The sequence below is a fragment of the Danio rerio genome, chromosome 12 (genome assembly GCF_049306965.1).
Source record: "Danio rerio strain Tuebingen ecotype United States chromosome 12, GRCz12tu, whole genome shotgun sequence".
Lineage (NCBI taxonomy): Eukaryota > Metazoa > Chordata > Actinopteri > Cypriniformes > Danionidae > Danio > Danio rerio.
Window position 1 is genome coordinate 14,814,768 of NC_133187.1, and position 27,027 is coordinate 14,841,794.

The window sequence follows — 27,027 nt, forward strand, 5'->3', positions numbered from 1 at the left end:
GTGATGAGTTTTCAACAATACTAAATTGAAACTATTTTTTTATATAGTTTAATAGTTTTTTTTTTATTAAAATTGAAAAATTAAAGTTCCTTTTTCGAAACTTACAGATAGATGGCTAATTTGTATGTCATTGATATGTTCAGTGCTAAGTTAAATAAACACTTTTGGCACTTTTTTCGAGTCTTTTCATTAGTTATGTTTTTCCTGTAAATTATTCAATAAATACCTTACCGTGCCATTCATTCGAGGTATTATTGTACCGTGAAATTCTGATACCGTTACATCCCTAGTACATAGCTGTGCTGGTGTTTCAGGATAATGAAAGAGTAGCCTGGCCCAAACTCCTGGCATGATTTACTGTCTGAAAATACCTCCGCATTCCTCACCCTCTTGATTAATACCAATTATGACCAGCAGTGTTAGAGATACTGACCAGTGTTAGAGATACTGAATTGAGTGGCTCGAACAGACCTCAATGCAGACTGCTGAAGCTACAGAGGGATCCCAAGAGGACATGAAAGGAGGGGGGTGGGATGAAATTAACCATCTTATGCCACATGCCTCTGAGGAACTGGCTGATAGGGTTATGTCTTCCCATGTCATAATGAGTGGAAATGGCAACATAACATTAAACTGGCATGTCCGGTGTTCTTCTCGATAATAAGCACACCACACAGCTAATAGACTCCACTTCAGGACATAGATATGCCTCATAGTGGGTGCTCTAGCTTGAGTGATGGTGTTAGCCACTGAAACCAGTAGGTCACCTAAGTCTTTTGCACTACACCTCCCCCATGAAGGTTCCAGAACTCAAACAGGTGCCAGAGTGTGCTCTGTCCCTGAGAAAGAGGAAATTCTCAAGAAGGTGCCATCACGAGTAATGCAGAAATTCAGGCCCGGTTCGGCCACAAAGATGCAACAAGCAGGACTCCCTCCTCCTACTCACTGACCTTACATAGGGTCTGTGCAAGCAGGTACACTGGGGAAAAATGCATATTGGGTAAACTCGGAGCCAGCTGAGAACCAGGTCATCCCTGCAGAGCAACTGGCAAAATGGCAGACTTGGGAGAAGCAGCAGGATGACCTGGGCTTCTCTAAAGCACGCCCATATCAGCTGGACCACGGCGAGGTGGAGTCATTATTCTACCGGGACCATAAGCTGTTGTGAAAGTGCATAGGCTGGCATGGTTGAGCTCGCCCAGGATATAAACAGCACGCAGCATTGTCAATCGCTTGACTCCAGAGGAGCAGATGGCACATATTGTCCAAATTGTTGATTACCGCAGCTGTGCTGACCATACCAACCAACATGTGTTTCAATTCCAGCACCGGTAGGAACTGGTGGTGAACTAAAAACACTGCCAACAGCCCCAGTCAATTGATATGCCGGTGCACCTGAAGTCTGGTTTATGAACCTGTGTGGTACAGTATGGTACTACTTTTTCGACACCTTTTCGAAAGGGTACCAAACACGAGAAAGGGTACCAAAAGGTGGAGCTAAACTTGCAGTTGAACACTTTTGGTTTACAGAGATACGTCATTCGCTTTTGCAACAAGCCAGAATGAAATTAAAGGAAGTTAAAATACACAGCCGACAAGCCAAGAGATTACTGCGTAAGTATAAATACATATAATAACAAGACATTGTCGACCAGGGCTTAAACAAACCTTGTCGCCGTTTTGCTGAACAGCCACAAAGCCAAAAAAAAGAGCAGATTTACCCTGTTAGGCCATAAGGTGAACCTAGAAAAAGTGGCTAGAAAGCTATTTTCATTCCCACATCTGGGCACTACTTTTTTAATGCATTTCTTTATAAAGAGCACCCTTACGGAAGTTATGTTAAAAGTTCTCCATAAAAAATACTTCAGTTTTTTGTCAAGATGCATAAATATGTATAATTAGGAATTTACAAAAAAACGATAATCTTATGCTCTTAGTTTGGCCTGTAACTTTATTAATATGCATTTTAGCAACACACAATGTGTGTCAAATCCACTTTTATACATGTAGCTACATATATGAGACAAGTACTAGTGCATTAATTTACTCAATTTTAAATGAAGACCATGAAATTAAGCTTTTTTTTTTTTTTTTTTTTTTTTTTACAACCCACCATAACTTCACGGATTGGCACCAAATAAAACTGAAGAAGATATTTGAACTTAAACATGTTTGTTATGTTTTATTTTTCAAAAATGTTCAGTAAGCATTTAGGTATCACACAAAGTTAAAAATAAAATCAATTTTGGTCCAAGTTAGCTAAAATGACATGAAATGCTGGTCTGCTGCACAAATTTTTCAATAACGCCAAAAATGTACAAATTTTACAGAAACTTAATTACAGCTCAAATTGAACTAACATGTGACAAAAATCATTTTTACTCATCACTACTATGCTTATCACTATCATCAGAACCTGAAAGCTACTTTTTTAACACACATTTTGACATTTTTTTTCATTTTTATACAAAATATCCATTGTCCTGTTCTGGAATGCACATGTGATCTCACTTATGACAGTCATACACTCATCTCAGTCTTCTGGTGGCAATAAGTCTAAGAAACTGAAAAATCTGATGAGCTGCAGACTCTCATACAGATGTTTGTGTGCCCTCATGCTGTGGTTATAGTGATGACCACTCATCACTTCATTGATACATCCTAGCGCAACAACTTCTGAATCAATGAGTATATCTTGCAGTGCTGCATCTCCAAACCTTTTCCCCAGAATGCCCAGAAAACTCACCTAATTCAATGACTTCAAGCTTTGGCATATATAGTTTGATTAAAGACTAGCACTATATGATCCTTTCTTACCAAACAGCTACACCCAGAAACAGTGATTTAGGTGTCTGCCACCGGGCCCTTAGACGCAAGATTAATGATGGTCGTGGCAAATGGAGATCACTTTTAGGTTCAAATCATCTGGAATATCAACACAATGAGCCAGTGTTGGTTCTTAGGTTGGACCAATAATCCATGAAATTAGGTTAAACAGTTCAAATGGCACAACAGATTTTGCTGCCCTAATATTTAAATCATCAGACGTGGCTGGCCATGGACATGTCATTCAAGGAGAGTCATCTACAATTCTCTTCAGTATCAATGCCACAGAATGAAGTGTCCTTGTGTTCTCTGCAGTACAAGCTATTCTACTTGCTGTGCTTTCACCAATACTTTGGCTAGTTATGTCTGTTGACTCAGTTGTTTTTGTACCTGATGGGTGAGGTATAGTTTCTATCAGATGAGGTATTGGTTCTTCTAATCTGCAGAAAGGGTCTCAAGAAAAACCAATTCATTGATGTTGCGCTGGTTAGAAGAATGAAACACCAGCTGGGGGAAATCATGGGACAGCCTCCACTTTAATTTATCCTGCCTGAAATAAAAAAATACAGTAAATAATGATCACAATCACAAAATATAAAAAACATTGTCAGCTTATTATGATAAAAAGTGGATTATTATTATATGATGATTACTTATTTTGTGAGAAAAAAAGGTTGCATAAATGTTCATTCCAAAGCTGCAAAAGAAACTTAGTGTATTTCAGTTACATGTAGTTTGAAGCATCGAGATCTTCATGGCTCTTTACCATATTCTTCTTAGCCGTGTCATCGTCGACACCCCTTGGTTTACAATTATTTGATGGTGGATGACTCTCTCAGAGAAGATCTCATAGCTAACATCGTAGGTTGGCTCATTTCTAATGAAAACATAAATATTATTTATGTTTTGTAATTATTACACTGGCTTCTATATTTGGAATGCATATATTGTGTACATGTACAAACTAAAAGCAACTGACCAAGCAAATTTAGTTTTTTTTATTCTTCAGAAGGAAAATACTTTAACAAATTATTTCAACATTTTTTCCTCTCACAAATTCCTAGATATTCGATTATGCTGAATTATTGTAACAAGTGGTCCATGTAGATTAATGTTTAGCTTTTGAAATTAACATTTGTTTTTATTAAATATTAAATTGTTTTAACATGCAAAAAAACAAAACAAAACAAAAAACTTACTGTTCTTCTGATGCCTGTGTAACTGTTCCTGTAGACTTTGTCAAGAACCTAATGCATTGTTTTTGACTTTAATATGCACAAGTATGCTAGGGTCTTCCTTTATCTTAGCTTCTTCAAGCAACTGACCTGTAAAAAAACAGAAATTGTAAATAGATATGTATTTAGAAAATAAACACAAGTTTTGACTGCTTAGGCAGTATATGTATGCAAAAACAATCTGAGTGTCCAATAAACATTGTAATTGTAGATATTGTAGTATCTGTTGTCACTCAAGAAGCAAAACCCACTTCTGGCCATTTTCTGAAATAATCAATCAGGGTTATGGCAAATTTACAGTCAGTAGAGCCCCTCTCGAATGGTCCCACTATATCAATGGCAACATGTTGAAATGGACCTTTCGGAAACTCCACTGGTTGCATGGGAGCTGCACAGGTTTTTGCTGATTTGTCACTGGATTGACAAGTCACACACTCTGACAGAATGGCATGAACCAAATCATCCATTCGTGGCCACCAATACAGTTCTCTGAGACGCTGTTTGGTTCGCACTATACCTTGATGACCTTCATGTGCCAGGTGAATGTGGCGTTCCCGCAGTACAATAGGGACTATCAGTCGATTCCCTCTTAAAATCAATGGAGATTCAACTGCTAGTTCATGTCTCACAGGGAAATACAGACGTAAATCATTGGATACAGATTTTTGTAGTTTAGGCCACCCTGCCTTCATGATTCGGCGTAACTGTGACAATTCTGGGCAGTCCTCACATTCTGCTTTAAAGTCTACCAACGGCAGTGCTGTCAGAAAAGGTTGAATTTCTGCAATTTCAGAAATCAAACCTTGTTCAATGGATACATCAGCATCTGTATAAGTTTACGGTATCCTTGAGAGACAATCTGCCACACAGTTTTGTTTACCTGTATGGTACTGAACATCATATTGAAAGCACAGGAGTCGAGCAGACCAACGAGCGATTCTCATGCCACAGCTGAATATTTTCTTTCTGACGTCAGTGTCCTGGATGCAAATGCAATTACCCGTTCAACCCCATCCGGATGAAGTTGCGTCAGGACAGCTCCCAGGCCATAATCGGAGGCATCTGTACTAATGAAAGTGGGCCGCAAAGGATCATAGATAGCCAAAACAGGACTCTGCACCAGCATTTGCTTAAAAGGCACCTATGGTGAAAAATCTACTTTTCAAGCTGTTTGGACAGATCTGTGTGTTGGTATAGTGTATAGACCGTCATACTGGGGTGATATGAACACACCCAGTCCTTTTTTTTCAATTTAACTACAAAAAAAAGGGTCGGCCAATTGGAGCTGTTTTCAAATCAATCGCACCATTACGTAGGTGTGCGATCCCCCCGCCCACCGAATTGATTGACAGCTGCGCGCATTAACATGTTCCGGTAGTCACGTGTATATGTCAACAAGTCCAGGCAGTCATACGCAAAGCAACCGGGAATAAAAGGTCTGTTCTGTTCGCTAGGATCAGCAATCATCATCAAATGTGATTAAGAGTAAGTTTCACATGTTTAAAGTGTTTTAAAACAGAGTATGTGTGTAATTAATTACAGCGATTTACTTCAGCTTTACTTCATCAGCACAGCTGTGTGTCAGAACAATTATAAAAGAAGACGCTTCAATCCCGGTTTGTGGAAGTTAAATCAGGTTTATTTTGTACATTAGCACAACAGATAGGGCTGCACGATACATCGTTTCAGCATCGAAATCGCGATGTGCGCATCCGCGATAGTCACATGGCAGGAGGGTGCGATGCAAAAAAATAAATAAATAAAATTATATATGCTATATGTATTTATGGGTGGAGCAGAATCCGAATAAGGTATTCGGATAAGCACGAATAGTGTGTTTTTACCAATACTTATTTCGAACAAATACTTGAAAAATGATTTGTATTCGGGGAACAAGAAAAACATTATATCAAAAAGCTGCGTTTCCTCATGAGACCGCAGTGCATGCCCGCATGAGTGAGTGAGTGAGACATTCAGGAGTCGGAGGCGGGGTGGGGCCAGGAAAAAAGGTGACTGAAGTGAAGCATGCCGCTGCTCCACAACAGCAACAGAGAAGGCTTGGCAGAGCGAAAAATACTGCATTACTATTTTTGTTAAATATATATATTTTTTTCATCATACTAAAATAACACTTGACAGAAGTTCACTCAAAAGTGAAAGTTCTTTCTGTCATTAATTACTAACACTCCCGTCATTACTACTTTCAGAACATAAATTTTGATAGTTTACCATATGAAAATGCAATGCAGTTATGAAAATTGTGAAATTAAAGCAATAGTGCAGAGATCTGGTCCCCACGTCAGGTCAGGGTGCACCTGTAACCTTTAAAACGCAGATGCGGAGGCGCACTAAACTCACACGGTAAAGAACTGGGCATTCAATTCATGTTTTAGTTAAATAATTCTTTAAATACACCTCTCTTGATCTCTAAAGGGGAAAAAATGCAAAAGAAATTTGTGGTTAAATTAGTTTTAGCAGAGACGCAACTGCCTGTTATTTTCACATTCGTTTTTCAGTTAGGGATTAGGTCTATTAACCTAACAACAATGTTTTGTTGGACACTGTAGCCTACACAATAATCAATATTATAATTTATTATATACATTATTATTAAAACTAAACTATACAATTGATAAAACAAAACCCTTTTTATTGTTTAATTGCTTTAATTTTGACACCGCTAACAGTTGTAATAAGAAACATCACATTATGCAGAAGTTAAAAATACCTTTTGAGTTTAAAGATGATCAGCCTGCCAAGTCAAGTTTACAGTGTCATAAATGAAATGGGTAGCATGATTAAAGGGGATTTGCCCAGCACACAACTTCTCGCTTCAGGTAAGCTGAATGATAATCTTTAAAAATATATGTGCAATACAAAACTTTAAACATTTATGTGTTTTTTTTTTAATTAAAAGAAAAGAAATCAGGAGAGTAAAATATAATTAAAAACCACTGGTCTGGCGCTGATACTTTATTGTTTGTAGCGAGAAGAAGAAAAAAAAAAGCAGATGAAAACCTGGCTGGGGAGACGGTGACAACATGGATTATCTGTTCTTCAGAAAAGATCACGACATTGTGAGGCGTTTATCATACAACGCAGTTCGTGTTTATAATCATTAATATTAACTAATATTAATTATCTCTCTAGACTTTGTTTTAGGGCTTGTTCTTGTCGGCGCAATATAGCCTCGGCTTATTGCACGTACGAATCCGATTGTGAAGAATGATTAAGCGCTTGCATTTTTTATTGCATCCTTTTCGCAAGTTATTTATCTATTTATTTTTTTAAAGTGGTGAGAGCATTATTTACTGGCAAACATGTTCCATGATCTCGTACATCAACAGATAAAGTAGCCTACCTAAATTAATTGACCTTTTATGTAAAAATTAAGGAATAACTTAACTTAATTAAATATTAATAAATAAAACATCCGTATAAACGTAGGCCTACGTGTTTATTTTTAAACTTTCGTTAATAAAACAACACAAAACTGTTTATAAATTATATAGTTAAATATTAAATAACTTTAACTGCTTGAAACCGTATAATAATAAATAAACGTGACATTTTTTAAAGAACTTAACAAATAGCCTAAATGGCACTTTACTAATAAGTGTAATAATAATATAAATAATAATATTTATAAGTAAAAGTAAATATTAACCTAGTAACAATATAAGTCAGATGTTTAAAAAAACAACGTAGGTTCTCTCCACCTTTTGTATTCATATTTTTAATTATTTGCCAGAAAAACTAACATGTTGTCTTTGTCCGGTTTAAGTGAAGAATGGGGTTATAATGTTTCCAGCAATACACTGTCAGACGGTGTGCTTGTAGAGAAAATGCACAGACAGGTTATACTTTTTCACAACCATGCGATAGGGCTTCTTGTTTCTGTTCCGCCGCCCGCATTACTCGCAACGCAGGTTTCTCTACGCTGCGGAGCGGCGCGTTCTTAACTAGTTACCAAATATGTTGCTCCATTTCTCGTCAATGTCTTCCATTTATCACTTTCTCTTTTTTTATCTGGCCATTTTTGCAAATGCATCTGCCATGCCTGGCTGAGCTGTGCTTTTGCATTTAGAAGACAGGAGTTGATTAAGCCTACATGGCTTTTTTCCCTCGCCGTCAATCGCCACTGGCTTGCATGATTCGGGACCCATGGATCTGCATATCGATGGATTTGCTCTTCAGTGTTTGGACTCTCAGCAGTGAATATTAAAACACACTTTAACACTTAAAAACCCCCTACAAAAAGCTTAATCTAAATTAATTCGTTCACCTTTCTCGGTCAGCATGAATCCAAAATGTTCCCTGATGTAAGATTTCGTTTTCTAACAAGATTCATGGTTGAACTTGAACTTGCTGAATCGCACCTAATGTTATATTCTAACAGATATGTAATACTTGGCAACATAACAGTAATTTGTGTTTTAAAGTGCGTGACGTCACGTACTACAGCCGGTGGCAATGGACAACGGCGGTGGCAACTGACCAAGGCAGTGACGCGGTTGTCTCGGTGACCGTCACAGCCCTAGTCTTAAGTATATATATATATATAAACATGTTAATGATATATAATGATATATATATATATATATATATATATATATATATATATATATATATATATATATATATAATATCGCAATATATATCGCAGGGAAAAAAAATATCGCAATGTCAATTTTTTCCAATATCGTGCAGCCCTAATAACTGATATCCACACAGTACTTGAGGTTAGCCTTAACTAAGCTAAGTGCGCTCTGTCTGTCTGCCTGCCTGCCTGTGTGTGTGTGTGTGTGTGTGTGTCATCTGCGGTGTGTGTGCGCCGGCGCGCGCATTAACTTTGTAACGATATTGTGTGTGACTCATCAATGCAACTTCACAATACTGATTAGTAAAGGTTAGTTCTTACTGTAGTATCTCACAAACGCTACGTGAGACCTTCTTCCTTTAAGTCTGTCTGTTGTCTGACGCAGCTGAGGGAGGAGGGATGTAGAAATAGTGGGCGGGAAAGACTCGGCTTAAAGGCGCAGTATGACAAAACCACCCCCTGCTGGAAATCAGTATAAAACAGCATCTTATAAAAGGTATAATGAAAAATCTGATGGATATTTTGATCTGAAACTTTATATACACATTCTAGAGACGCAAAAGACTTGTATTAAATCTGAAAAAAGGGGTAACCTAGGTGCCCTTTAAGCTTCTCAAAGCTTTCAACAGTGACTAGACTCCACTGCAGTGCCGTCTGTGCATTAGCTCTGAGCATCTGTCTCAATGGCTCAACCAACTGTTGTTTGTAGTTTGGAAGAAATTTGTTGAACCAAGAAGTGAGGCCTAGAAAGGAACGTAAAGCTACCATATCTGTAGGCCTAGAAGTGTTCAGGGCTAGGACGTAGTCCTTCCTTAGAAATTACATGACCCAAGTAAGGAATGCTAGCTCTATTGAAGGAGCTTTTGTCAAGGTTAATGTGCAAACCATCCTCCTCCAATCTTTGACGAACAGCCTGTAGGTGCTTATCATGGGCCTCCTGCGAATCCCCATACACTATAATGTCATCCAAGTAACTCTTTACACCATTCAGTTCCTTCAGGACCGTTTGCGTCATCTTTTGGAAGGCTGATGGTGCTGAAGCCAGTCCAAATGAAACCCGAGTGAAAGGGAAAAGACCTTCATGCGTTATAAACGCAGTCAAAGTACGACTGTCAGGATGAAGAGGCAGCTGATGGTAGGCAGAGCTCAGATCTATTTGACTGTAATGTTAAGCACCTGCAAGTTCTGTAAACAAATTCTCCATGTGAGGTAATGGGTAACAATCCATTATAACACTCTTGTTGGGTTGTCTAATGTGTCCATCCCTCTTTCGCACAACCACCAGAGGACTGACCCATTCCGATGCATCAATTGGTTCAATAATACCTGATGTGTGTAGACGTTAAAGTTCAGTGGACACCTCTTTGCGAATACTGAGAGGCAAACGTCTCAACTTCTGACGTACTGGTGTCACCGTTGAATTGATTTGCACTTTGTGAACAAATCCTTTCACACATCCCAGGTGAACAGTAGATATTGTTGTCAGTGCATTCACCAGACCTGTGGATTGCTCATTAGGTTGACATGATGCAAGTAATGGTGTATTTTTGACAGGGTCAATGTGCATTACTTTTCCACTGACAATGTCCAGATTGAGTGATCTAATTAAGTCTAGCCCTAGCAAGGGGGATCCTTTAGTTACCACATAAAAAGTTGCAGGGACAGCAGCATCATTCTTTGAAGCATTTGTTAACGCTGATATGCAACCAATCACTGGTAAATTCTCTTTTGCATATGTATCAAGCTTAATTTTGGGCTTAATCAATGTACATTGGGAAAAGTGTTTCTTATACACAACTTCTGGAAGTATAGAAACTGACGCACCTGTATCCACAACCAGTTGAAGTGTGTGTCTATTACCTTTTGGTGCTTTAACATTCACTTCACATGTGATCTTATCATTGGCTGCAAAAGTTTCCCTCATAACTCCCCACATAATCTGCAATTTACTTTGGCAGCAACACAGTTTTTATCATTCACCAGGTGTTTATCTGATCCACATCTGAAGCATTGTCGACGTTGCTGACCATTTTACTGTTTGCTTTTGATCCTCTGATCGTTTCTGAACAGACCGTGCATGGTTAGCTGAACTTGCGTCTTTTTTCCCTCTGCCGTACTTAGTATGCTTACTTATGGCTTGTACAGGTACCGTAGCAGCATTGGCATTACCGAGCAATGAGGAGTTTTTGACTGCAGCTTCCACTTGACAACCGATTGTAATCACTTTTTCCAACGTGAGATCATCTTCTAAAAGTAATTTGTCTTTCACTGCAGACAATGACACATTTGCCATCAACTGATCACGTAGCATTTCACTTTCCATTTGACCAAACGCACATGGAGCTGCTAACGCTCTCAGTGCTGCAATGTATTGCGTAATCGTTTCATCTGCTCTCTGCACACACTGTCTAAACTTGTGTCGGCATGCAATCACGTTAAATTTAGGCACAAAGTGTTTCTGAATGGCCGACATCGCTTCATCAAATGTAGTACCTTGGTCTGGCAAAGTATAAAACAAACGCTGACCTTCCGTCCCCAAGCAATGTAGCAAGACCGCTCGTCTTCGCGTCTCCGGCCACGCATCTCCGGTTGCCTGAATAACTATCATATAGTTCTGAAAGATTTTCTGCCATGTCTCAAATGGAATTGGCGGTACCCCACCGACAGACAGAAACGGGGGCGGGCTCAGCACTGATGCGCTCATCCTAGTCGCCAATTTGTGGTGTTTTTACTCATACACATAATACACTACATTCTATCGTGAACACTCAACTTCTCCTTAATTTTCTTCCTTCTCTCTTCCTTTTATACACTCTCTCACTGGAGTCCCCAGCGGTGCAGTTTTACATTACATGTTTTAAAGTAACCATGAATTACTGTATACTTCTCAACACAACAGACCGTAATTTTATCCTCTTCATTACTCGATAGTGAAGACAAGGGCGCTGCCTTGTTGGACCATGTTTACATGTTGTTCGGATGTTAAGCGATCTTATTGGTCTAGCGGGAAGTGCCTGACACGAAGCCGCATCTCTCACCATCAAAAAACAATTACGGGAGGATGGGACTATTGCCAACTTTAAACACTTGTAAAAAAATAACTGCAGGATTATACATGGAGAACTTTTATTTTTTAATTCTATACCAATCGATCATTTTTTTGGAATGAAAAGAATTTAGTGCCCCATAATGGGAACGGATTAAAACGAAAAGGTGCTTCACCTTACGGCCTATGTGCCCCTTAGTTTTTTATGAATCAGTCTGAAGCACGAGTGATTTCGCTTTCTTGCTTGCGCTCGCCGCACGTCTACATCTGAAATAACAAACTTCTTGAGCTAATGATAATAATGTGCGCTTGATTATTGACGTGCTTTTGAAACATGATCCTGTCAGAAACTGACAAACGCAACAGTGAAGCGCAGAAAAAAAGGAGAAGCCGGAAAAAAGAAGCAAATTATTTTTTTTAGCAAAGCTGAACAAACTGCCATGGTTAACTATTATCATCACCCTTTGGACTATTATGAACTCATAATGATAGAATTACTTTCTAACAGAGGCTATATGTGCCTGTGTAGACACAGATGAGAGGATTGCACTGACTGTGGGCTATGTTACATGTTGTTTTTGATCCTAAATAAGGAATAAATGTATGCTGTGTGTAGTTTTTCTGTAATTGGTAACATATTAGATACTGTAAGGGTCTGTATATGTTCACATATGTTGCATATATTTATTTATTTTATATAGTACTGTCAGGGATCTTGTCGAGGTAAACAGAACAGACACAAATGCAGGTCCTTCATTTTATTCAAATAATAGCAAAAAGCAGACTCAGAGAAAAAAAAAAGTTGTTCAACAAAAACTGCTCCGAAGAGGAAACATAGATGTTCAGTAGTTCTCAGAAAGGAAGATTCTCAAAAAACTCCAGATGAACTTTAACGCAAAATCTCCGTAGAGGAAAAAGCCTTAGAAAACTAAAGTTAGTAAAAAAAATGGCAAAAGTGGAACAAAAAAGTTCAAAAAAACATCAAAAAAAAAAAAAAAAAAAACAAGGAACAGAAATCTCTCCGTAGAGAGAACAGGCTTCTCACTGGGTGCAATTATAAAGACAGCCGACAGGGGGTGATACCGCTAAGTGGTGTTTTCTTGGCTACGACACCCGCGAGGAAGAGTGAGCGCTGCGGGGCTGGAGGAAGCCGGAAAATGGCTCCCTGAAGTGGAGAGAAGAGACAGGCAAGCAGCAGGACTGAAACTAAACAGGTAGCAGAAAAAAGCTAAATCAAGGATGCTGACCGGGAGTCAGATACAACAGGATAAAGGCTGACTGGACAGAAATGGGAGATCGAACACATACTAAAGGCAAACAACAATCTGACACAGGTAAACGATAAGGAAAGGAATAAATAGAGGGAGAAATTAAGGATAACAGGTGAGTGACATTACCTTAATAACGTAAACAGGAGGATGGGCGTGGAAGTAGAGAGTAAACAAGGCATGTGGTGGAGGATAAAAAAAAACTTGCTAGGGAAAGGCACATAGACAGTACAAACAAGACAACAACAACAAGTACAGTGACAGCGACACAGCGAGGTGTTGGTCACCCAGTGCATCTCTGCGCTCCATGGCTGTCTGGGTATCTGATTGTGAAGCAAGCACGGAAGTGATCTCATATGAACTATCTGAGTGGCGTGATAGCAGCTACCTGTACAAATGTCATATGCCCCAGGAGCCTCTAAAAAACTTTAGCGAGACCATTATAATCTGCCAAATTGTATCAGACAGGTTAGCACATGTCGAGGTGCTGGAGCACCAGGTCCCTGTGCACAATTGACCAATTCAAAGACCACAAAAGTAAGCCAATCAAGAAATAGCCAACAATGCAGATGTCTATGAGCTAAAGAGGCACAGGGCATGGAAACAGGGAAAGTGTGAAGAGGAGGTCCCTGTACTGCCATGCTTGGCCCCTTTTTGACTGGCCTCCTGTGCAGATAATGGATCAAAACGAACACATAGGCTTGGTTCTAACCCACCACTCTTGAGTATGGGCTGTAAAACATCTCCATCTTGGATGGAGAGATCAGCTTGATTGCATCCTTTGCCAGGGGGCAGTAATCTCCTCACACCAGACGGGCAGCTGTGAAATACATGCCTGTGAACTTAGGAGGCCGATGGCGAATTGAACTGGCAAGTCTGATAATCTGGATAAGACATTACCGCAAGTTGTGCAGCACTAACCAGGCTGACAGAGCCGGAACAAGCAGCATAGCCAGAACGATTGCTGATGCACCTGCAGCTTTGCTATGGGGAGCACTCACTCTGGGAAGCGGTGCGTCCCGAAGAATAGTTGAAACTCCAGTGACTGGACCGACACATATGAACTGACTTCATTAATTGTGGGAGTGCATAAATCGAACCATCACCTTAGTAATGTGTGTGTGTGTGTGTGTATGTATGAATATATATACACAGCATCCACCAACAATCTCTCCAGCCACTTTAAAACAGCTGCAATGATGATAGGAAGTGAGAAGCCTCTCCGCTAACCTGACTCTGAGTTTTCTCTCTCCTGCACACAACTTACTGAAATGAGGAAAGGCGATTGGCGTAACCACACCAGCCCTGGAAAAAGAATTAAGGGCTGTCCTGTTCTCCATAAACGTCCATAAACTTAGTGCAGCCGCACATTCTTCCTCCCCTATTGGACTCCTGAGCAATGATTCCAATCACGCACGGAGAGATGTTCCCTATTACCACATGTTGGGTGATGGTGGCAGCAGGTCCAGGCTCCTGGCTAACAGTAATGGGGACTGTTCGAGACCTACTAGTTTTTTCAATCTGTTCTAGAAAATAATCTTAAATAGTTGGAGGATTTGAGAAAAAACAATGGAAAGACGAATGGCTTAAACACTGCTGGTTCCAAGTATGCATGGTGGATGAAATATGCCTGCTGGGCTCTTACCCTCTGCCATATTTTGTGGTCAGAAAAAGGCTGCCCCACTCTATCGGACAGCGGTGTAGGAGAAGAAACTCCTATTAGTAGTCTCGAAGACCAAGACGATAATGGAGTTGCCGCATGCTCACACAATGGCACGTCATCTTGGAGCTGAGAAAGCCATCCAGCTCATCTGTGATTTACTTTCACTGGCCCAGTCTGGAGGTTGTGGTAAAAAGGTTTTGCAGGCCACCTGCCAAGAGACACCACCATGCAATCCTCCCCTCAACCTGCTCGTACCATTCCCCATCATAGACGTGCCCTTTGAATGCATTGGGATGGACCTGGTAGGCCCGCTGCTGAAGTCTGCCTGAGGTCATCAACACATCCTGGTCATCGTAGACTATACCACGAGGTACCCCGAGGCAATTCCCCTCCGGCAAGCTAATGCTAAAGTGATTGCAAAATAAATATTCCAGTTCATCAGCATAGAGGGAATTCCCTTTGAGATATTGACTGACCAGGGCACCCCATTCATGTCTTGGTTGCTGGCTGACCTCTGCTGGCTGCTCCTGGTGAAACAGCTCCACACATCTGTTTACCATCCCCAGACAGACGTGTGGTGGAATTTTTAACCCAACCCTTAAACAGATGTTGCATCGAGTAGTCGCAGAGGATGGGCATGACTGATACCTCATGCTTCCATACGTGCTCTTTGGAATTAGGGAAGTACCTTAGGCATCTACTGGGTTTACCCCCTTTGAACTGCTGTTTAAGTGTCAGCCCGCGGACTTCTGGATGTGGCCAGAGAGACATGGAAACACGAACTGGCTCCCCATCGCACCATAACGCCCCATTCACACAGGGCTTCAGTGTCAACACTTGACAGAAGGGGTGTCTGAAGTTGGGGCTGAGGCGATCGTCATAGAAGCGTCAGCCAATGAAATTCAGTCAGCAATAGGCCACTGTCTAGCTGGTGTATTAGCATACAGTGATCTGATTGGCTGATGCTTCCATCGGCACTTGAAAAGTTGAGCTAGTCCCAACTTCTGCAGCGAGCAATGCCTCTGAAGTGGCGCAGACGAATCCACAATGCAGTTCGGCAACACCTAACATCACCCATTCAAAGTGAATGGGAAAGCGTTGACGCTGACGACCCATGTGAATGAGGAGTGATGTAAAAAAAGCATGTAAAAGAGCCTCTGGTCAGAGAACATCTGGGGCATCCCAGCGCCCTCAGCAAAGGCTTTATAACAAGTCAGCACAACCCGACAATTCCAACCAGGGGATAAAGTCCTTCGGACGTCAGGTTTTTTCAGCTGGGATGATGACTGGAAGTGAAGGTATAGCATATCAACCTCTTAAAGAAATGGTTAAGCAACCTGAGAAGATCTTCTTCACCGACAGCTCCCCGCCGGCAGTGATGATCAGAGAACAGCTATCGGCAGGTCAGAAGACAGAACTCAGTCTGGTTGGGCCAACAGCTAACTCCAAAAATCTGTCCTCCAAACGAATGCTTCCGACACAGGACTGAAATTTTGGCGACCAAATAATCAGTGTCTCCCTGAGAAAGGAGCACTCACAACACCTGGAAATAACTATGCTGATTGCTAACACCAGATAACAATCTCTCCAGGCTTTTTAAAACAGCTGTAACGATGACAGAGCGTGGGAAGCCACTCCACTAACCCGACTCTAATGAGGAAAAGAGATCAGCGTAACCAAACCAGCAATGAAAATAGACCAACTCCACATGTCAACATGTCAAACTTAATGGCACATTTGAGGGCTCAAAAAGGCAAAGGAATGCCTCTCATGCGTGCTCTAGGTGTCAAACACAATTGCTCTCTTGGGCACTTGCTTATGCTCCTTCCCTCTGCTTTCACGTCACTTGCTCTCTCTCTGTGACGGTGCTGCGTGCATCAGTTCCCCACATTCATCAAAAGTTTATGTCCAAGTTGACACAGGTAATAAAAAGATTAAACTTCAGTCATGTTCATGTTGTGAAACACTATCAAAATGTCGACTGTTGATGATATTAGATTTCTGTTTTCAATAGCGATTTTAACACTTAATATAGGAAGTCTTCAGCTATGCAGAGACCATTATTAATCAGAAATCTACTGTACATAGTTTTACATTAGGAAATGCAGTCTTAAATATACAAGCAGTCAGCAAGTACCAAAGAACAGATGTAACACATTGATCAAATGTAGTTTTCAGTCACGCTCATGTAAGTCATATTCAATTTGTTTTGTTTTGCCTTCATTCATTTTTGATTTCTGTCTTCAACACATGCTTTATTTACAACACATTTTTAAACATAGCTAAGTTTGACTCACTAAGTTCTATAATCTACTTTTCTTATCTTGCCCATTTGCAAGACAGTTGTATTCAGACAAAGTCCCTTTAAGTATTTTATAGTATTTTATTCATATTAAAGTGTAATTTAAAGACCTAACAAGTTAACTATAAAAGTTAAAATAATTAGTCAAATTATTTTGTTACTGATTTGTTGTGTATATCAAAAATATACTGTAAATATTTCTTAAGAAGGCTAATAATACTGACCTTATTTTTATTTAAATTAAAAACTTCTTTTATTCACAAAATAAACAATAAGAAATACGACTTATTTTGACTCCATAATTTTTTTAAATTTATTTATTTAAAAAAAATAATTTTTTGGAAACACTGAAAAATTTCAGAAACATTATTTTTAAATGAAAAAGTAAATTGAAAAAGTTAAAATAAGTTAATTAAAAAGTATCGGTTCAGGCACCGTTTTGGCACCTGTATCGTTTTAAAAGTATCGATTTAGCACCGGTATTGAAAAAAACCCAAACGATACCCAAACCTACTTATAACTGTGTCTGCATTTTACTCCTTCCTACAATATATTAAGGTGATATCAGCACTCGTATAGCCTCTTCACCCTTGTGTATTACTCCACCCACATGAGTGGCAAGCAGAGGATTACAGTTTGAAAATTATCGCAGTAGTTGCACAACTTAATTTACTTTTGAGGCGAGAATTTTTAAGTGAGAATGTAGTTATTTAGATTGCAACTATACGCAGTTTATTTATTAGGATAGTTAAATTCTAAGTCATTTTGTTTTGTATTTTGTAGTGCTGTATTTATACCATAGAAGAGTTTGGTAGTATTTGCTTTGCTTTGGCTTTTTTAGGGTTAATTATTGTGATATCCCAATTGCAACAATAGAAATATGGGGAAATCGCTGTAGACTGAGATGGCATTTCAAAAAAGTGCGCCAAATCACCTGTTTTGTCATCACTTCAGACATTAAACTACAGAATAATTTAAGTACTAGCTCTAAAGTGCAGTTGGTGAATGAGTTTCTGGTTTCTGCTGTTCTTACGGTGAGCTGCAGAGGTGAATGTTTGGTGTAAGAACAAATTTCCTCATATAAAAGAGTTTTGAGACCATTTATGTTTGATTTTTTTAATATACAAGACTATTATCAAACTGTTGCATAAACGCAATGTCACACTCGTTGCAGTGTAATATGACTGTATATTGTCTCTGGTGGGGGCACTAAGGCACTTGGCCTGCTGATATACAGCCATATTGCACTGCTACTCATGTGGTATTGCTCATATTTAGTGGGAATGGACAATATTCAGATCATCGTAAATGTTTTACCCTGTTATAATGCAGCCATTTGCTAAAACATTTTTTTTCCTCATTAATGTATACACAGCACCCCGTATTCACAGAACAACACAGAACTGTTGATATTGTTGCAGATTTATTTAAAAAGAAAAATTGAAATATTACATGGCTTTAAGCATTCAGACCTTTTGCTGTAATCATATATTTAACTCTGGTGCTGTCTATTGTTTCTAATCATCCTTGAGATGGTTCTATACCTTCATTTAAGTCCAGCTGTGTTTGATTATGCTAATTGTAGTTGATTAGGAAAGCCATACACTTGTCTAAATAGAACATTACATCTTACAATGCATGTCAGAGCAAATGAGAATGCTGCACTTAAGGTTCCTAAGATCACAATGTTCTCCATAATCCATAAATGGAAGACCTTTGGGATGACCTAAATCCTTCCAAGAGCTGGCTGTCTGGCCAAACTGAGCTATTGATGGAGAAGAGTGAGAGAGGTAGAAGAAGAAGAACCCAAAGATTACTTGTGGCTGAGCTCCATAAATGTAGTCGGGAGATCGAAGAAAGTTTTAAAACAGACTGCAGCCTGCCACTAGTCAGGGTGGCCCAACATATGAAAGTTTGCGTGAAGTTTGCTAAAAAACAGCTAAAGGACTCCAAGATTATAAGATTAAAATGAGATTTTCTGGTTCGATGTGACCAAGGTAGAATTGTTTGGCCTTAATTATAAGTGGTATGTGTGGAGAAAACCAGGCACTACTCATCACCTGTCCAATACAGTCCCAACAGTGAAGCATGGTGGTGCCATTGTCCTCACTGGAAACAAAGCTTCTGATTCTTTCAATGTTTGACATGACTACTGAAATTCAGATCTGAATGTTTGACCTTATTTTTTGTTATTTGACCCCCAGAGCCAATGTATGCATTCACCTTGAAACCACATCTCTGTTTCCAATTGCAATGACTTCAGTTTTTTCTTTGTTTAACTGAAGAAAGTTTTGACATCAAACTGTTAATTTTATCAATACATTGGCAGAGGGTGTCAATAAGGTAACTTAGTAGATCTGAGTGTCATTAGCGTAGCTCATTATTTGGCTCAGTGGGAAAATATAAAGGTTGTACAGGAGAGGTTTTGAACCTTGTGGGACTCCATATGTCATGGGTTTCCACCAAGGCCTATGGTCACCTACACTGACATAGTAACCTCTGCCTTCAAGGTAAGATCTGAGCACCATCTTAGAAAATCCAACCCACTTGTCCAGCCTATCCAGAAGTATGCTGTGATCGACAATTTCAAATTCAGCACTGAGATCAATCATTTGTATTTAGGCAAATATTATAGATTATCTTTATAAGAGCACTCTCTGTACTATGATGTTCTCAGAAACCAGATTGAAAATTGTCTAAATATCCGCAGGAGCTTGAGAAAGTGTTAACATAGTTAAAACAACATTTTTATGGTTTGCCAATGAAAGGGATATTGGAAATTGGCCTGTAGTTGCGCAAAGAGGTGTTATCCGGGTTTCTCTTTTTCAAAATGGGTTTAACAGCTACAGTTTTAAGTGAGTTTGAAAAAGTCCCAGAAGTAAGTTAAGCATAAGGGGTCGGGGGGGGGGTGGGGTGGGGGGGGGGGGGGGGGGGGTTCAAGACTGCTGGTTGATGTTTTCATAATCGGCACAGTCTCTTCCAAAATTTTACCATCAATTGCCTTGAAATCAGACATAAAGTTGGGTCGAGCCTGTCTGACGTCGGAAAGACTGATTGCCTTTCTGATATTTTTGATCTTATCAGTAACAAAATTAACAAACTCATTGCATTTGCAGTTAGTTTTGTCTTCCTCCACATGCGCTCAACTTTTCTGCACTGTCTTTTCACAATTTGTACTGCTGTTGAGTTTCTCCAAGGTGCTTTTTTATCTCCCGGTCCTCTTCCTGACTGTAACAGGAGCAATGTCATCCATGTCATTTGTAACTTTAGAGTTGAACAAATCAATGTGAAAATCAACACAGTCTGCAGATATGCTTGCGGTAGCGGTATGACCTTTGTAAACTGTTCACTAGTATTCTCATTTATGCGTATCTTTTCGTCCAAGACAGATTTTTCCTCAATGGCTGGAGTGATCAATATATCAAAGAAAATACCGAAATGAACAGATCAGTGCAACATCCTTAACAGCAATCAATTAAATGTGTAAACCCTAAGTTATAAGTAAATTTAGAGAGACTGTTTCAAACAGTCATAAGCTTTTAACAGAATTGATTTATGTATTGTCAATGTGAATATTAAAATCCTTAGCAATACTAAAATAGTCAAATTCAGAGGTTACTATTGTTAATAGCTCCGTAAAATCATCAATAAAAGTTGGAGAATAATTTTGAGGTCTGTGGATAATGATCAGTAAAATGCGTGGAGCAACCTTCAGTGCTATACTCAGATATTCAAAGTACAAATAGTCAACAGTTGATACTTGTTTACACTCGTAGACATCATTAAACAAAGCAGCAATAACTCCACCTCTCCTATTAGCTCTGCAAACACTCATAAAATTAAAGTTTGGAGGAGCTGCCTCATTTAGGACTGCTGCACTACAACTTTCATCTAGCCAAGTTTTAAGTAAACTTCAAGGGCTAACTTAACAGGTTTAATAACTTTTCCCACAGTAGTCTCAGATCTACATTGAATAGACACCAGATTTTAATGATTTGCTATATGATTTAAAGTGACCTTTGACTTTCTATCACATAAAACAGATATCTGTGTGGAGAAAGCAACAGGTATTCTGGCTTTCCGCTTGATTTGTAAACATCCGATAACAATACTGTTATCTAAGCAGCCTCCTAACACACATCACTGAGAGTTGTTTTGTTCACTAGCAGAAGATGGGGCGTTCTTTGGGGCATGTGGCTGTGGCAAAGGCTGGAGGGCTCTCACAGGTGGGCACAGAGGTGGGTATGGACCTAGTCACTAACCTCTGAAGCTTTTCAAAAAAGATAGAGGAACTGGTGTTTGCTGGAACTAAACTCTCAGACTCCATTTCCGCAAGATAACTGGGGGCTTGCAGCAATGGACTCTAAGAGTTTAGTTCCAGTGAACACCAGTTCCACATATCTTTTTTGTAAAGCTCAGGAGAGGTGAGCAAGGTGAGAGGGAGAGTAAGTCTGATTATGGAGGCTGTAGCTCTGGAGTTACGGGCTGCAGAAGTTGTCCTGGCTTTTTTTCTGGAGGTCATCCTTGAGTGCTGAGACTTGATGCTCTTCTGATACATTACAGTTTATTTGTGCTGAGCTCAGTGTGCAGGGGGTACAGGTGGCACTGTGTCCGTAAGCAGTGATTGTTGTCCACTCAGGAGTTGATTTAAAGTTCCTTTGGTCATTTGGACATTTATCAGGGATGTGTGTGCCATTTGGTCTGAGTTCAGTGGCACATACAACTGATGGGTGATGAAGGGAGAAGTATATATTGTCCCTTAGCATTTTTGCAGCAAGTTTGTTTCGTTGGAGTCCATATGATGTAAATAGTTGTTTTTGAATCCAGAATAGATTGAAGAACATACCTCGCAAAGTGGTATAAGTTGCACCCCTGGGGCTCTAGGACGTCCTAAAGTGCTCCCATTGACTTACATTGGCCCCATTGACTCCCATTCATTTTTCTAGAAGAGCACTAACGCCCCCGCGAAATGGGATGACCTTTAAAGCGTTATATCGCCAAGTGTGAAATTCGTAGAAATATGGGATTCGCAACATCTGTAGGGGGTTGCAGCCTGTATGAGAACATACCCCAAAAGGGGGTATAAGTTGTACCCCTGGGGTGCTAGGACGTCCCAAAGGGGTCCCCATTGACTTTACATTGCCCATTGACTCCCATTCATTTCTTGACTCACATGTCAATCACAGTACATAGCAGTGTCATAGACTTAGGGGTTGGCTTATTTGACTTAGGCAACCAATCAGCATCTTTATATGATTTTGAAGCTCACAAGCCACGCCCCCCAAACCATTTAAAGACCCTTAATAACTGCCCCATTGACTTAACATGGGGTGGGTCGTCCCATTGCACATCCCATTGACTTCCATTATAAAGGTCAGACATCTATAACATTACATAGGAGTGTCATAGAGACATGGGGGTGGGCTCATTTGACTCAGGCAACCAATCAGCATCACTTTATGATAATGAAGCTCACAAGCCACGCCCCCAAACTGATCCCATTGACTTCTATTATAATAAGACCAGATGCATATCTTTGCATAGCAGTGTCATACAGACTTGGGGGTTGGCTCATTAGACTCAGACAACCAATCACCTTTTCAATATGATAATTAAGCTCTTAAGCCACGCCCCCAAATCCATTTAAATACCCTTAATAAGTGTTCCATACACTGCCAGTTTAACGGGTCTACATGTATATCTTTGCATAACAGTGTCCTATAGACTTAGGAGTTGGCTCATTGGACTCACACAACCAATGAGCTTTCCAATATGATAATGAAGCTCACAAGCCACGCCCCCAAACTGGTCCCATAGACTGCCATTATAACTGGCCTACATGCATATCTTTGCTTAGCAGTGTCCTATTGACTTGGGGGATGGCTCATCTGACTCAGACAACCAATGAGCATCTCGATATGATAATGAAGCTCACAAGCCACGCCCCCAAATTGGTCCCATAGACTTCCATTAAAATAGGCCTACATGCATATCTTTGCTTAGCAGTGTCCTATTGACTTGGGGGTTGGCTCATTTGACTTGGACAGCCAACCACATTCAAGTTCACTCTGTAACCTCGCCCATAGCAACAAAACAGAGCACCCTAGCAACCATTCATCAACAGCTATATCTCAGCATCGGAACATCGTAGAGACTTGGGGATTGGCTCGTTTGACCCATGCTAGCAAACGGAACTTCCTATATGCTACACATGCTAGCAGTGACTAGCTACATGCTAATATTGACTAGCCAAGTACTGTAACTTGCTAGAAATGCTTACTAAGTATAAATATTTCATCAGGCATGTATGTGAGGCTTGCCTAGTAACCACCCAGGGTACCCTAGCAACTGCCTAGCAACCACCCAAATTACCCTAGCAACCGCCTAGCAACCACCTAGCAACCGCCTAGTAATGCCTTAGTAAGGGCCTAGCGACCAATCAGGACACCCTAGCAACCGCCTAGCAACGCCTTAGCAACCACTCAGAATACCCTAGCAACCACCTAGCAACACCTTAGCAACCACCTAGCAAACACTCAGGGCACCCTAGCACTGCTGCTAGCATGATGCTAGCAACTCGATTAGCATGATGCTAACATGATTAGCATCATGCTAGCTATATGCTAATTATGTTAGCATGATGCTAGCAACTCGATTAGCATGTTGCTAACATGATGCTAACACGATTAGCATCATGATAATCATGTCAGCATCATGCTAACAACTCGATTACCATGTTGCTAGCATGATGCTAACACGATTAGCATCATGCTAGCTACATGTTAATCATGTTAGCATGATGCTAGCAACTCGATTAGAATGTCGTTAGCATGATGCTAACACGATTAGCATCATGCTAGCTACATGCTAATCATGTTACCATGATGCTAGCAACTCGATTAGCATGTTGCTAGCGTGATGCTAACATGATTAGCATCATGCTAGCATCATTCTAACAACATGATAATCATGTAGTGGACAGTGGTAAAGTGCTCCCTTTTGAGGCAAAAACGCAACCCAAAATGGTTCCATAGACATAACATTGGCACAAAATGGCTGACATTGCCACAAAATGGCTGACATCCAAAAATCCCCATTGACTTAACATGGACACAAAATGGCTGACATTGATATGGAGATTAGTAAGTCGTAGAAGCTTGAGAGTGGGCTCGTTTTACTCGGCCTATCAAGTCGGTATTACGTAGTGACATAACAAATTTGTAAACACCCCCTAGCAACCACTTTAAGCCCCCTAACAACCATAAAACAACATAAACAAGTCATATTTCAGCCCAAGAATATCATAGAAAGACAGGGTTTGGGTTCTTTTGATGCAGACTGATCAAATCTTTATTGGGTTCACCTACTAAAATGGCGTTGCCGCAGCCAAGCAACCATTTACATTACCCTAGCAACCACATAAACACATGAATTGAACCATTTCTCCGCATTTCTTGCTATTTTGCCCAGTTTAGTATCATTTTTTTACCCCATCGATTTGCCACGCAAACCCCATTCACATTTCCTTTAGGAAATGTACAATTCTAGTTCCTTTTATTATTCATGGTCCACTAATGAACGGCTGAATTTTCAATCTTCCCTCTGGTTCCAAGAGTTCACAGAAATCCCTTTTGTGCAGTTCTGAGTGCTTTTGATGATAATCTGTTTAGCAGTCTTGTGCTTCTTCAAAATGTTCTCAAGTTCTTTGTTAACATCAGAAACTGTGGCATGAGGGAAGCAGTATGTCATTGTAGCCCTGCTCCTAAAATTCCTGATTATAGAATCTCCAACAATCAGTGTCCTGATTTGTCTGCGATTGGTTCAGCCTTGAACCCCTGTTCTGTGATCTGACCTCACAAGTACCTTTTAGTCTTGCACCTTGTTTATGCCATCAGTTATCATGATCATTTTCAAGTCTCGTTCCGTTTTTCTGTTTTCAAAACAGTAGCTGAAGTAATTTACAGAACTCACCGGCTGTATGCTGTGGGGGTCCATGGTGAAGCAGTCCTCTGTGATCTAGCAGAAGTCTGTAAAGAAGTGAGATTCTGAATCAGTCTGAACCAGAGGCATTTTCACAGCCATCTATGTTTTCCCATCTCAGGAATGTAAGCTGCTAGTAGCGGGAGGCTTTTTACAGTAGCAAAACAGAAAGAAGTGAATCCTTGTGTGAATCAGTCATGAATCAGTTTTTCTTCTTAATAAATCTACAAAAATGTCAAAAAAATGTTTTTTTTCAATGTGAGGTGCTGTGTGCACAATAATGAGGAAAAAAAACCTTCAATGATTTTATCCAATGTCTGTTATATAACAAAGAGTGAAAAATTTAAGAAAAATGTATTTTTACACATTAACATTGACATTCACACAGACACATCTGTAGCTCGTACTCACTGTTCACACACACACACACACACACACACACACACACACACACACACACACACACACACACACACACACACACACACACAAACACACACACATAGGGATGGGCAGTATTTATGAGTATTTATGAGCTAAAAAGCTCATAAAGCTAGAAAGGCATCCACTGCGTAAAACTTATTCTGGATAAGTTGGCAGTTCATTTAGCTTTGGAGACTAGATTAATAAAGGAACTAAGCCAAAAAAGAAAATGAATGAATTTGTGTATTTTATGGTGTTTATGAAAATAGGTTAATATTTGGTATAAAATACTTTAGTGTCTTGTATTTCTGTTTCGTATTTTTTAAATACTGTAAAAGATTTATAAAAATGTGACCTCAGATTGGTGCTTTCTCAGTTATTTGCCAAGGCTTGAGATCAGAGCAGGAAACTGATTAACCCGGTGGTCAATGCTAATATTTAATGGCAGTATAGTGTACAATTTGGCATCAGCATCTTTGCCTGAGAAATGTGATGGAATAAATTATCAGTCCTTAAAAACAGAATGAGAAGCTTCAGAACATTCTCAGGGCTGCAGGGGGAAATGCAGAGGAAGTTTAGAATAATAAAACACCTAAAGATGGTGTACTGGTGTTCACTAAGGGGATAAACTGGGACTTTTCCAGTTAAAAAAGAACTGAAAACGGCAGAATGAGTAAACTGCATGGATAATAGTAGTTTTAGATAGATTGCTGATGTAGATGCAATGAAAATAAGATAAACAACAAATAAGTCCTATTGTAGTGATTCCTACAATACTTCATTGACTGTTTCAAATGCCAGCAGATGATCTGCAGGTGCTCTTTATAGTTAATGAAGAGAAAATATGTTAAAGTGGCACAATGCAGTTGATAAGAGACAAATATTTAAAATATATAAAATATATATAAAACTGGTTTGCAGCCAGTTGACCAGTGAACCTAATTAAAGTAAACAGCACCATAAAAAAGGAGCAATACATCAAAATTCTCAACATAAACAGCAGGCAGTCCTTACCTAAGTCCAATTAAGAATCTGTGAATAAAGCTAAAGGTGGTCAAAAATGGCCAAAAATACCAGTGGAGACATACAAAGAGCTGTTTAGCAATTTTAGGAACAATTTGATTGCTGGTATAGCCCATAAAAGCTTTTCTTTTGATTATTGAGTATTTGATCATTTTGGACATGCCACTTTATGTTGAAAAGGAATTAAATACATACATTAAATAAATAAATAAAAATAAATATATATATATATATATATATATATATATATATATATATATATATATATATATATATATATATATATATATATATATATATATATATATATATAAATATATATATATTACATTCTTTTTTAAATAATTCCCAAATGATGTTTAACAGAGCAAGGTAATTTTCACAGTATGTCTGATAATATTTTTTTTTCCTGAAACAATCTTATTTTTTTATTTTGGCTAGAATAAAAGCAGTTTTTAATTTTTAAAAGACATTTTAAGGAAAAAATTATAAGCCCCATTAAGCTATATTTTTTTCCTGATAATCTACAGAACAAAACATCATTATACAATAACTTGCCTAATTTCCCTAACCTGCAACTGTGTGTGTGTGTGTGTGTGTGTGTGTGTGTGTGTGTGTGTGTGTGTGTGTGTGTGTGTGTGTGTGTGTGTGTGTGTGTGTG

At 39.4% G+C, this 27,027-nt stretch overlaps 1 protein-coding gene and 1 long non-coding RNA gene across 13 annotated transcripts in view; one reads left to right on the forward strand and one right to left on the reverse strand.

Moving 5' to 3' along the window:
• mto1 (mitochondrial tRNA translation optimization 1) overlaps positions 1 to 27,027 on the forward strand; it is a 98,835-nt gene that overhangs the window by 27,920 nt on the left and 43,888 nt on the right.
• LOC110440140 (uncharacterized) lies at positions 2,105 to 25,086 on the reverse strand. Of its 2 annotated transcripts, none has more exons than XR_002459745.3 (4): positions 24,912 to 25,045; positions 4,026 to 4,151; positions 3,555 to 3,703; positions 2,105 to 3,376 (listed from the first exon to the last, which is right to left on the reverse strand). It is a non-coding gene; the product is annotated as an uncharacterized lncRNA (long non-coding RNA). The 2 variants fall into 2 exon arrangements; XR_012387891.1 differs by having other exon boundaries at positions 2,159 to 3,376; positions 3,593 to 3,703; positions 24,912 to 25,086.